This window comes from Engystomops pustulosus, chromosome 10 (genome assembly GCF_040894005.1).
Source record: "Engystomops pustulosus chromosome 10, aEngPut4.maternal, whole genome shotgun sequence".
In the NCBI taxonomy this organism is placed as follows: domain Eukaryota; kingdom Metazoa; phylum Chordata; class Amphibia; order Anura; family Leptodactylidae; genus Engystomops; species Engystomops pustulosus.
Window position 1 is genome coordinate 23,551,522 of NC_092420.1, and position 13,848 is coordinate 23,565,369.

General features: G+C 41.1%; 1 protein-coding gene and 1 long non-coding RNA gene across 6 annotated transcripts in view; one reads left to right on the forward strand and one right to left on the reverse strand.

Annotated features, from left to right (window-relative positions):
• Positions 1–8,133, forward strand: part of LOC140104366 (uncharacterized) — a 37,574-nt gene extending 29,441 nt beyond the window's left edge. Inside the window, exon 2 of the long non-coding RNA XR_011850302.1 lies at positions 7,866–8,133. This is a non-coding gene — a long non-coding RNA (uncharacterized lncRNA). The remainder of the gene's footprint in view (positions 1–7,865) is intronic.
• The window catches only part of CACNA2D3 (calcium voltage-gated channel auxiliary subunit alpha2delta 3), a 597,379-nt gene that overhangs the window by 280,714 nt on the left and 302,817 nt on the right, over positions 1–13,848 (reverse strand). The gene's annotated exons all lie outside the window — the stretch shown is intronic.

Consider the following 13,848-nt stretch of genomic DNA (forward strand, 5'->3'; position numbering starts at 1 on the left):
AAAAAAGTTATGCATATGAAAGTCAGTGATGCTAAAATTTATATTTTTGCCTAATTACTTCTTATTCAGTAAAATGGGAAATGTTTTTTTAAAAACCTATATAAATAAGGTCTTTTCGTAATTGTGGAGACCCATAGAATAAAAATAATATACTATTTTTACGGTACGGTAAACGGCCAAAAAAAAAAATACAATAAAAGTTCCTAAAAAATTTATGATTTTCATTTCCTCCACCAACAAAGAGTTAATAAAATCTCACCAATTAGCCTATAGATGCCCCAAAATTATGTACCAGAAAAGTGCATCTCATGTGGCAAAAAAATAAGCCCCTATAGGTCCACAATAAAAAAACTAAAAAAATTATAGCCTGTACAATGTGACATAGCAAATCTGATCTGGATGGCGCCTCCTTCCCTTCTATGCCCGGCCGTGCGCCCATACAGCAGGTTACCACCACATATAGAGTATCCGTGTACTCGGGAGAGATTGGGTAACAAACTTTGTGTAGCCTTTTTTCATTTTATCCATAACAAATGTTTAATTTTCCACCCAAAATGAATGTATTGTCAAAAAATATTACAATTTGTAGACCATACCTCCATTTTGTTTTAACCCTTATAAAACACCTAAAGGGTTAACAAACTTCTTAAAAATGGTTTTTCATACGTTGAGGTGTGTAGTTTCCATAATGCGGTAATTTATGAGTCTAGCTATTATTTAGGCCTCTCATGGTCAATTAAATGGTCCATCTAAATACGGGTTCTGGTGATTTTACAAAAAATTTGAAAAATGGCACCCAAATTCTGAGCCTCATAACATTCTAGTAAAATATGTGGAATCTTAAAAAACCATGCCAACATAAAGCAGACACTTGGGAAATGTAAGTTATGAATTTATTTGGGTGCTATGACTATCTGCATCAAAAGTAGGGAATTTAGAACTTTGAAAATAAAGATTCTTTCCAAATTTTTGCCAAATTAATTTTTTTTTCATAACTAAACACAAAAGATTTCATCCAAATTTTTAAACTAATTTGAAGTACAATGTGTCACGAGAAAACAATCTCAAAATCCCCTGGATATCTCATAGCGTTCCAAAGCTATAACCACTTATAGTGACACAGGGCAGATTTGAAAAATGGGGCCGCGTCCTTAAGGCCAAAAGAGGCTGAGTCCCGTAGGGGTTAAGTTATGTAAACACCTAAACATACCTTAAAAACGATAGCGGCACAAATGAAAATTTTTGCTGCATAAACCAGCGCAAACTTAGGACAAACGTTTGACACCACTTTTGTTTGATTCGGTTAATGTGTGTGGAGGGGGAGGGCTGGCTGACCTTTTGAACTTTACAATTTAGTTAATATCTTCAAAACAAAAGCAGCATAAATAAAAATTTGAGCAGCACAAACGTAGCAGAATTGATTGGCACCAGTTTTGTTTGATTTGAGTAATGTGGGGGGACTGCTTCACCTCTGATGACCTCTGGAGTCTTTTATTAATATCTTAAAAATGATAGCGGCACAAAGGAAAGTTTCTGTTGCACAAACGTTGCACAAATGTTTGACACCAATTTTGTTCGATTTGAACATGGGGTCGGGGGGGAACAAATTCACTTATGTAGCTAGATGGACTTAATGTACTAAAAGAATCCTGCCCTTCAAATTAACCCACCCAAAATAAATACTTGATTAAAAACATTGCCCTTATCCCTAAATGGTTCCTTTCCATGGCTGCAATGTTTAAAAATCAGTATGTATATCTTAAAGGGAATCTATCAGCAGTTTTGAAGTAAGATGTAAGCTGGTTGTATAAAGTCAAGGAGGCGGAGATTTTAACACTGAAGTCAAGCTCTCCCTGCCTCAGAAAGCCCCTTCACTGTAACGGTCGGTCCTACATCCAGAGACAACACTAACCAGATCTCCTGAAGTCCGATGCATAATGTAAATCACAGAGTAGGAGGTGGTTGAAATCTCTTTACTGAAAATAGGACACTTCCTCCTGTAATTGGTATCTGGTTAGATATTACAGCAGAGGGAAGGGGCTAGGAAGCAGTTTGAATGCAGAGATCAAAAGAACACAGCAGGACACTCCCTCAGCTACAATCCTAGTACATAAATATGTATTGTTTCACAGTCCTGCTGTTGCTAACAACACATGTAAAGGTTTTAGTACACAGATATCCAAGGCCAATCACTAACACTGTCTGCAGCTTCATAGTACCCCTAACTGGTTCCACCCATTTGTCACATTTATACGTTTCTAGTAGGAATGACAAAGGAACTGTATATTATAGTTGTTATTAGATTATTTTTATATTAATTAATTAGATTTTTTTTAGATTTTGGGATAATTTTTGGAGAGGTGATAATTCCTTTTTCTTTTCCTCTGCCCCATCCCAAAATATAAGAAAATTTAACTTTGGCTAAGCAGCAATTTAAAGGAAACCTACCATTTGATTTGATGCATTATGAAGCAAACATACCTTGAGAATGCTGCAGCTACAATGATGCAGGATCATATCTTGGTTAATCCCTGATCTGAGTGATTTTGCTGTAAAAACAATTATACCATTCAGGACCTTGGAAAATCTGGGTCAGCATGGCTTCCTCAATCAACACTGAGCTTGGCTATATTCACACTGCCGTTGCCCGCCCGTACCGTACCGTAGCGGGCAACAGCAGTGCACGGAGAGAGGAGGAGGAGGTGAGCGCAGCTCACCCCCGCCCCTCTCCATAGGAAGTAATGGCGCGCGGCGCCGTACTACGGGTAAAGATAGGACAGGTCCTATCTTTTTCCCGGGTACGGAGCGGTATGGTGCCGCACGTGTGCGGCACTGTACCGCTCCCGTAGTGCAGTGCGCCCATTGCCGTCTATGGAGGACGTATATCGGCCGCGTGAATGCAGCCTAAATGCATCATCTTCTCCTGCAGAGAAAAACTCACAGGCTAGGAGAAGTGCGGAACCAAGCGCTGAAGGAGCCATAGAAGAGGCAGAGATTCATTATCATAATGTTATATCTGTTTTATCAGCAAAACCACTCAGCTCAGGGATTAACCAAGATATGTTTCTGCATCAGTGTAGCTGCAGCATTCTCAAGGTATGTTTTCTTCATAGTACATCACATCAAATGGTAGGTTACATACAGTGCAACAGATTGTAACATTTATGTCAGAACATCAGAACTGTAATAAATAGATACGAGCTGCGACGCTGCAAAATCCTACAGAGAGAGGGAGAGTGTTTTGTAATAAATAATTACTGGCCCTGAGTAGTTATTGATGGTTTCCGAGCAGGCGAGCTCAGGGGAGATCTGAAAGTTTGGAAAGTTAATGTAGCATTCGGACACCACATGTGAAAGAAACTCCGGGTCAGGATGAAACGGAAAAGACAGCGAAAAACAAACAATGTCATCATTCGGGTCTTGGAGGTGAACTTTATTACGTTCACCACGCGACCAATAAACGTCACTGAGAGAAGACGTATCCGGCTTTTCTATAGAACGGCATGTACGGTTTGTGTATAACCATGAAAATAAAAGAATTCCCAAAAATTCTAGAAGAATTTCAACAATTGCTTCCAATGCTATATATGTTTCCCAGATGGAAAGCACGTTATAGAGTCAGGTCCCTATAGACAAAACATCTTTTAAGGATCCAGCCGAGGCTTTGTGATGCCCTTGACCGGGACAGTATGATTTGCAATCCTCAAACCGCAATAATACGAGTCCAGATTCCGCAGTATAGTCCATTCCTGCACAAAGAGTCTGATCCCAGGTAAGCAATCCCAAGTATTTCCCGTCCCAAATGTGAATTTATCCAGATGTAAAAGTCGTAGCTATAAATCATAGTAAAAAGACCCTGGTGAATGGAAACTTATCCCGATCCCCCCCGCCCTCCGGTCACCTATTTACTGTACAAGTGACCCAACAGAATGCGAACTGCGTCTGGATCCTTAACAGAATGTAATCCGGATAGACAAGTGTAATCTACCTGTCACAGACCAGACCAAAGCGAGCCGACTGGATAATTGAATAATTAGGTACCTCTGCCCAGGATTTCGGGAATTGTTAGCGAGACAATTGGAAAGGGATGTAATATATATTGCAGGGAGATATTCGGCGGTGATGTCAGCTGTGTCTGGGGCTTGGGTATTGTCTTCTATAATGGATGTGAAGGTATCTGCTGCAGTAAAGGTGCAGGCTGCGATTTCCTCTGTGCAGCTGCAGGTGCAGTGGATGACAGCAGGTGGCGCTATGTGACGCTGTGGGATAAGGAAATGATTTTACGGGTAAAGACACAAGTGGAGGATTATTGTGCAGTAAAAGAAAGTAAAAAGTTGTAAGTTACGACCTGATATGACAGTTTTATCGAATAAACGACTGTGTTTACTGGAAAGTAAGTCTCTTGTCACAACATAACTGGACCTATTATTACCTACGTCCCATGATGTTTCAAGCTCATTTTGGATCTGTCGACTCTCCTGATGAGTTAGTTTTAGTAAATACTTGTATTCCCCATAATACACTTCTGGAGGAAATCTAAATCTAAAAAATCAAGCTGAAAAATGGAGACTCTTTGACTGTGAGCACTTCCCCCCTCCAACTGTGTGACAATACAGCAGACAGAGGGAGGGGGGAAGTGCTCTGGACAGTGTAATGCTCTGTGAAGCTGCAGCACGGAAGGGCTCCTGAGAGCCTGGCTTTATTTTAGAAGGAAGGAGGCCATGGATAACAGATATAAGAAGATGAACACAGTCGTGGTGCCTGGATCTATGAGTAAGTGTCCCTGGTTTATCATGCTTGATGTTGATGGTAGATTTCCTTAAATTTTGCCTAAAACTGTTCCTCTGTTATTCCTCTTAGAATAGTTACTATTCCCTTCACTAAGGCGGGATCTAGCGACACAGTCTAGCAACGTCAGCTGTGATTGGACAGAATAAGGTGCTGCAAGGATACATCCCCTAATGTTAACACCTAGTTGTCAATGTCTTCATAGATTTCCAGCAGAAATAATAGAGAAGGTTTTGCATATCAGGAACCAATCCTTTGCAAAGGGAACTTGCCACCAGATTTTGCGACGTTCATCTAGCAGCCCCCTCAGGCAGGGTATAAAATGTCCTTTCTATAATTCACTCTTTAATGTAAAACTTTTTACATTTTAAAAAAAATCTTATCCAATTAGATGAGTTTAATGAGTTTAGAGGCTTCAGGGGGAGGATCACCTATCTTTTAATCGAGAAGTAGTACCTAGAAACATACTGGTGTCATATGGAAGATAACAATCTCATCTTTCAGATGGCATCAGGCTTGTGGTTCTGTGAGCTACAGAACCAGAGATCCAGGGATTTAAAGACATAGATGGAAATGTGAGATGCAGAATTTTTTATTAACTGCCTGCCTGATGTCATATGAAATATGAGATTCTGTTCTTTAATATGACACAAGGCACATGGTTCAAGGTGCTATAGATGGGCGTTTTAGAGGTCTGTATTCCATGCTGATTCATTGATCCCTATGGGTCTGTTCATACTGCAAGCTCTAAACTTGCATCATCTTAGGCAAATATGACTCTTCTCTGCTCATTTTCCCATGACTTTAGAGGAGATTTTTTTTTTTATAGGTAAACGGTCAATATTTCACATAAAAGAGGGAATTCTAGAATAGACATTTCATCCGCTACCTGAGGGGGGCTTATAGTTTAATGGGGTAATATTGAAGAGTTGTAGAGTCCCATTAAAGCACCCGTCCATCCCAGGTTGGAGCTTCACTCTGATGCAAATCCAAAACACCGGCTCAAAGGAAAAGGCGTTCCAATCCACGTATGTAGTAAAATATAAATCCTTTATTCAAATCTTCATGATATCATACAAAAAGTTGTAAAAACCATGGGCACACAAAGAGGCACTGAGTCAGGACGTTCAAGCCTACGCGTTTCGGATGAACACTACATCCTTATTCATGGCTAACAAAAACCGCAATGATCCTAGAATTATATTGGTGCTCATTAGATTGCCAGCTGGTTATTGACCAATGACATTCGAGCCTCATCTAACCAATGCATTCTCTAAAAATTCAGGAAACATTGTACGTAACAATAAAACAAAAAAATAATATGTTTATATCAGATAAAATGAGAACATGCAATACTCTTATATCAATATCAATGATTACCAGGTGATATTACACTATTTATTATAACTGGCATATTACGTCTAATCGTTTGTTTAACCCTTTAGGGGTCCGGGTTTCCAAGCAAAAAATCCAATAGGTCTCTCTATTGAACATTTTTTTCTTTCGGTCACCTCCTCGTATTGGGCTAAAAATCCTCTCAATCCCCATGCAGGAGAATGATTTACAATCCCCACCATGGGCCACCTGAAAATGTCTCGAGGCCATTGAAACATTAACTGCATCCGCATTCTTTGCATCCGAAAGATGTCTCCTAATGCGGTTTTTGAGGGGGCCACTAGTACAACCGACATACTGGAGCTTACAACTTACACAAGTGATTAAATAAACCACATAAGATGTGTTACAATTAATGTAACTCGCTATAGTATGTCGTTGTTCTACATGGGTAGATTGGAAACATTTTTGTGGAACCGCATGGTTACAACATATACACCGGTAATGTCCGCACTTAAAGAAACCCTTTGTCGATAACCACGTATTTTTGTGGGGGGGTAGTGAGGAATATAAACTGGGTGATAACATGTTGCCTAGTGTTGGGGCTTTCCTGGATACAAACTTGACTTTGTTTGCTAAAGAGCCAGAAATGGTGCTGTCCGTGTGTAACAGTGGTAAGAATTTTTTGATTATACGTACCACATCATAGTATTGTTCACTATAAGGTGTAGAAAAAGTTACTGTACTTAAAGAGTCACCTGTATCAGAGATTGCTCTACGACTCTTGTCCTTAATGAGGTCAACCCTAGGGATCTTATCCACGATATTGGTAGCTCTATTTAACATCCATGTAGGGTAACTCCTCCGACTCAAGCCTCTATGTATTTTCTGATTGATAATATCAAATTCTTGGGGATTAGAACAATTGCGCTTGAGTCGGATGAGCTCACCCACCGGGACATTTTTGATTACATGTGTCGGATGACATGACGTGGCATCCAAGATGGAATTCACTGCTGTGGGTTTAATGTATGGAGAAATATGGACAGTGTCATTTGCTGTCAAAGAAATGTCCAAAAAATGCATGGTTTGTAAATGTGAACAGGATGTAAATTTGAGGTTCATGTCATTGTTCCCCAAATATTGAACGAAATCATTCACCTCTACCTCGGTCCCCTCCCATATCAAGAGCAGGTCGTCGATATAACGACCATACCACTCTGATGGTATGTATCAGATCCCTTTGTAGGGAAACACAATTTATAATTTATAGGGCTGGAAAAAGACAAACATTCGGCTGTGCCTATTATCCCGTAATGTTGATCCAGAAGAAGGCAGAACCCCCATGAAGTATTTGGTGCGTTTTCTCCTCTTAGCGGCTGCCTTCTCCTATATACAGGATAATACATGAAACATATTGAACGCATTTATATTTTTCATTTCTGTTCCAATTGTAAATAGGGAACACGTTCAGCTCTAAAAATGAGATTTTAAAAGTTTCCCTTTTTCTTTTGGCGTAAAACTTTATATTTCTGCAATGTGCATGAATTTACGTTGGATACAATTTGACTGCCCGTAAAAAAAAAAAAAAATCAAATATAACAGGTAAAAATAGATTTTAATATTGTAGAGCTATTACATCCCCGGGTATTATAACAATTTGTCACTCCCGGGATTAATATCACATCAGACTTGAAATAATTTGCAGACTGTGGATTAACCCAAATTCTCTTTTATCCAAGCCATGAAACACGGATGGACCCGGATAATACAAATCAAAAGGATACCCCGTGAACTGTTCCCTTAAATTACGGAAAGACGACATGCGGGATTCATTAAGCTGCTCCGCGCTCAAGTCTAATTGAATTAACCCACGAGAAGATGTCAGATGGAGAAAAGATGGAGAAGGGTAAACGAATGATCTCATCTCGCCCCTGGTGAAGATTGGAAGAAATCAAGGCAACGATGAGGGGAAAACACAATGACAAAATAAAATCAAAGTGTAATCAACCCCAACAGGCCCCGTATTGTGTCTAATGGGGAGGAGTAATATCCCAGCTGCAAAAACATCACAAACAACAGCAAAATACAATGTAACAGATATCTACTGCAAATACATTATGCAAAACTTTTTCCCAGGGAGAATTCCATGTAAAACTTTCTATACTAGTTGTATCTGAGCAGATAATACATATATCCTGGGCGAAGCTAAGCTGGATATACCCCATGTCCTATCTGCAGGCAGCATGTTATAGAGCATGAGGGGCTGAGCAGATTGTACACAGTGTACTGTCTGCAGGCAGCATGTTATAGAGCAGGAGGAGCTGAGCAGAATGCATACATTGTCCTATCTGCAGGCAGCATGTTATAGAGCAGGAGGAGCTGAGCAGATTGTATATAGCAGTGATGGCAAACCTTTAAGATGCAGAGTGCCCAAACTACATCCAAAACCCACATATTTTTCGCAAAGTGCCGATGCGACAATTTAAACAGTAACTTATTACTCCCTGCTCTGTCACATGTTTAAATTGTATAGGCACCTGAGGACACCAATACAGTAGAAAGAAGGAGAAGAAGTTTGGATTATCATTGTAGCTTCCTTCTAGGGCCCTGGGCTGCCTGGGACTGCAAGAGGCCTTGAGTCCTGTCTGGTGGAGTCTGCGGTTGGGTGATGGCACAGGTGCCCATGGAGAGGGCTCTGAGTGCCACCTCTGGCACCCGTGCCATAGGTTCGCCACCACTGGTATATAGTGTCCTATCTGCAGGCAGCATGCTAAAGAGAAGGAGGAGCTGAGCAGAATGAACATAGTGTCCTATCTGCAGGCAGCATGTTAAAGAGAAGGAGGAGCTGAGCAGATTGTACATATTGTCCTATCTGCAGGCAGCATGTTATAGAGCAGGAGGAGCTGAAAAGATCGTATATAGTGTCCTATCTGCTGGCAGCATGTTATAGAGCAGGAGCAGCTGAGCAGGTTGCATATAGTGTCCTATCTGCAGGCAGCATGTTATAGAGCGGGAGGAGCTGAGCAGATTGTACATAGTGTCCTATAGGTAGGCAGCATGTTATTGAGCAAGAGGAGGTGAGCAGATTGTACATAGTGTCCTATCTGCAGGCAGCATGTTATAGAGCAAGAGAAGCTGAGCAGATTGTACATAGGGCCACATTTATCACTTTTGTGCGCCTAAGTGTAGCAGTTGCACCAGAATTATCATAAGCTACAACCATCTGTGATAAGGTAATTTCCTGTCTCTTATTAATCACTTCACTTTAACACAGTTTCAGCGCAATGTTAGATCCGGGCTCTTACATGTGATCCTGCTACAAGCTCCTCTCTGCTTCTCCCACATCCCAGAATGAAGATAACACTCACAGCAGCACCCAGGTGTGTGACACCCTGCACCCAGTGACCTCCTCAGCAGGGGCTTCTCCTGGAGGGGATCCCCCAATGCTGGTCTCCTGCTGCACCCCTGTAATTCTGCACAGTATCCTCCTCAGACACCAGTGGGTCATCCTGCTACATGGGGGACACTTCCCTGTACTATCTGCAAAATTTTGAAAACTTCTCTTCTCTCTGAGCTGAGGATTTAGCAAAATGGTTTGTAAGTAGAAGGTGATGAACTGTAAATAGAGTCTGCAGTGTATGTAATGTCTGTACTAGTGTCTGCAGTGTTTGGCTGAGCTCTGCTGCTGGGGATGAGCTGCTCTGCACAGGGGCTCAGTGTTACTTCTCAGATAACGCCACCTTCGGGTTGGAGTGTTTTTGCGCCCGTTTTTGCGCCTGAATGAAAAGTTGCAAGTGATGAATATCATTAGGCGCAGCAAAACATCTGGATTGGTAAGATAAATGAGGGAAAGCTGGTTATTTTTACTGCACGGCTAGTTTGGCGTTTAGTCGCAACCTTGGCGCTAAAACGGTATGAAGCCAGTATGAAAAGGCGCAAAAACAACAGAAAAAAACGAGTGATACACCTGGCCCTTGGACTTTACTTCATCTAGATAGATAGATATGAGATACATTTTGGTGCACGCGATCGGATTGTGGCGCATCGGCGCTGGCATGCACGCGACGGAAATGGGGGGCGTGGCCGAACGAAAACCCGACGGATTCGGAAAAACTGACACATTTTTTTTTAAAAAATGTGTTGCGGAGCTTGCACTTACCTTCACTCAGCCCGGCTCGGTGTATTCCAGTGCGTTCCAGGGAATTTCAGCGCAGCAGTGCCACCTGGTGGACGTCGGAGGAACTGCCTTAATGAATCCCGGCCGGACCCAAATCAAGCGCAGAGAACGCGCCGCTGGATCGCGAATGGACCGGGTAAGTAAATCTACCCCAATTGTGTTCACACGTTATCCCCACCCCTCTGCAGTATATTGGCAGGTCCATTACCGCAACCATTAATCTGACAATGTATTCCATGTTATCTAATGACTGCCTATGAATAGACTTTACCTTTAAGAGAATCTATTTTAGGAAACATCTTCTTCTTCCCTTTTTCCCTTTGTTCCCGCTCTTTGTTACTTACACAATGGCGGATAAGTTATGTTCTGCGTCTCCCAGACCTACAAACTATACATCCACGTGTAGGGAAAGAAAAAAAAAAATTGCCGGAGAAATAATGGAACAAGGTTTTTCTATTGCAGCAATAACTTTTCCTGTTTAAATTCTAACGTGTTCTTTGCGAAAAAAAAATCAATTTAATAAGAGGCAGACAATGGCGCGGCTGGGACATTCAATTTACAGGACTAATGTTTCACTGGTGCAGAATCAGCATGTTCCTGAAATATGGAGACACGGCTCGGCTTTGTATCCCATAATACAGAAACATGGGCAGGGAGGAAGAGAAATACAGCCCCTGCCAACGCCGCGCTGGAATTGCACTATCTATTTTTACTTTGGCATTTTGTCGCTGAGTCTGTTTTATTTCATCTTAAGCCTTAAAGGTAAAATGAATTTTACGTGCTACATTCAGCCGTCAGGTGCTCCGAGCTCTAAATCTGGGGATGGAAATACACACATGGGAAATTCCAGGGTAAATTCGGCATTTCTAAAGTCCCCCAAGTAAAATTTAGTCTGGGGGTCCCAGCAATGTACATCTCCCCCAGTGTTGGACCTGGGATCTGAGGGTCCACCAGGTAAAATTACTGTAAGGATTCAACTTTCATCATCTCCTGGGGAAAAGATCCTACTAGCCTCCAAAAAGTTTGTCTTCAGCTTTATCTCTTAATATTAAAGGAAACATCTGCAAACAGTTTGTATGTTCTCTCCGTGTTTGTGTGGGTTTCCTCCGGTTTTCTCCCACACTCCAAAACATACTGGTAGGTGATTAGATTGTGAGCCCCATTGGGGACAGGGAGGTATTTGGCAAGCTCTGTGCAGCGCTGCGTAATCTGTGTGCTCTATATAGATAAAGAATTATTATTATTAATTATTATTATTATTATCATCATTATAACCTACGATAAAAATCCATTATGATAAACCAGGGACACTTACTCATAGATCCAGGCACCGGCGCCGGTTCCCAGAGCCACTCTGTGCTGTAGATTCACATGCTGTGACAATGAGCAGAACATATCACCTCTACTCCTGATCTCTCCCTCCTCCATCTGCCTAGGTAATCCAGCAGCAGCAGGAAGTGCAGGGGGAGGGGAGACCTGCTCTGCTTATTGTAACAACAAGTGAAAAGATAACACAGAGGGGCTTTGGAAACACCCAGCAGAGCCCTTTGGGCTCATTAGCATAATTGTAAAAGTTGATTTTAGAAAGAAAGAGACCATGGATAACAAATATAAGAAGATCACCACATTCACTGTGCCTGGATCTATAAATAAGTGTCCCTGGTTTAACGTGATGGATTTTGATGGTAGTTAGAGTCAGGGCCTACTGGAGAAAGCTCTGATTCTCTGGCGGGCCACTCCGACACGGCATCTCTGGCATACTGCATGCTGGCACACACATTAGGCCGCTACTTCCTGTTTATTACATTTCATTTTACAGCTTTACTGTGTAGAATGAGACAGAGCCAACAGAGGGCAAGTAGGATTCAATGACATGAAAGTTATTCTAGTGTACAGATAAAAGCCCAGGTAAGGCAGAATGAGTTACTTAACCCAGCAATTGATCATTCTTAAAGGAACATCGTCTGCTGCTTTGTAAGGGCAAAACTGCTGACAGATTCCCTTTAATGATTAACATAACCTGTTCCAGGGATGTAACTACAATGGTAGCAGCCATAGCGGCTATGGGGCCCATAGTGTCAGGGAGCCCCAGCATCCAGCCTGACACACTAAAGAATGGAAGATGTAGATCATTTTTACAGATACTATGCTGCACATTATCAGCAGCCCAGAGAAATGTTGCGGAAGTGGACAGCAGAACAACGGGACTGGAATCTCTAATTCATGCCATCTACTGTGTACACTGTGTATGTGTGTATATTTGATGTGTATATATACTGTATGTCTGAAAATGGTACGTTGTGTATATACTTTATGTGTGTATATGTTATGTATATATGCTGTATGTGTGTCTATAGCGTGTATATATGCTTTATGTGTGTATATACTGTAGGTATGTATATTCTGCTGTATGCCTGTATATAGGATTGTATGTAAGTGTGTATATGTGATATTTATGTGCTCTAAATGTGTGTGCATATGTGATGTGTATATACTATATGTTTGTATGTGATGTGCATATACAGTGGGTGTGTATCAGAAGTATAAGATGTGTATATACTGTATGTATTAGTGTATATACTGTATCTGTGCATAAATGTGTGCATATGTGTGTATAAATGTGAATGTGTGTAAGCTTGTATAACTGTATGTGTGTGTATATATATATATATATATATATATATATATATATATATATACACCGTATTTTTCGGACTATAAGGCGCACAAAAAATCCTTATAGTCCAGTGCGACTTATATATGAAATGCACTTACAGACAACAGCTGTCTTGAACTGTGCACAGATCTGCCACCTGCTGGTCATTCATCCTTATAATCAGGTGTGCCTTATAATCCGGTGCGCCTTATATATGAACCACAGTTACAGACAACAGCTGCCTTGAACTGTGCACAGGTCTGCCACCTGCTGGTCATTCATCCTTATAAACAGGTGTGCCTTATAATCTGGTGCGCCTTATAATCCGGTGCGCCTTATATGTGAACCTAGACGTTTTAGCAGACATTTATTGATGGTGCGCCTTATAATCCGAAAAATATGATATATATATATATATATATATATATATATATATATATATATATGTGTGTGTGTGAATATATATGATTATATAAATGTGTGTTATTATTACTTACAAATATGTATATTTTTGAGGTAAGGGGGGCCCATTCATAAGTCTGCTATGGGGCCCTGCCTCCCCTGTTTTGTACATTGTGGTGCCACTGCCATCACCAATCCCAGTCCTGCTGCGTCTCTAGAAATCATTTCCGGAAAAATATCTAACGTCATTGGCCGCTGTAAGAATACATCGCAGTCTATTTGCATATTCGTATAATGTCCAGATCTCCTCTTGTACTTTTTCTAGGTTCTGTCACTCTGCGTTTTCAGCGCTACCGTAGATTATCATTTAGTGGAAATATTGGAGTCAAACCCAGACTCGATGCCGCGAGACATATGCCAAGATTTGTTCTTTCTTCCCCAAAGTACAAGCCACAAAAAGAACAAGATTAGCAGCAAACGCTGACAG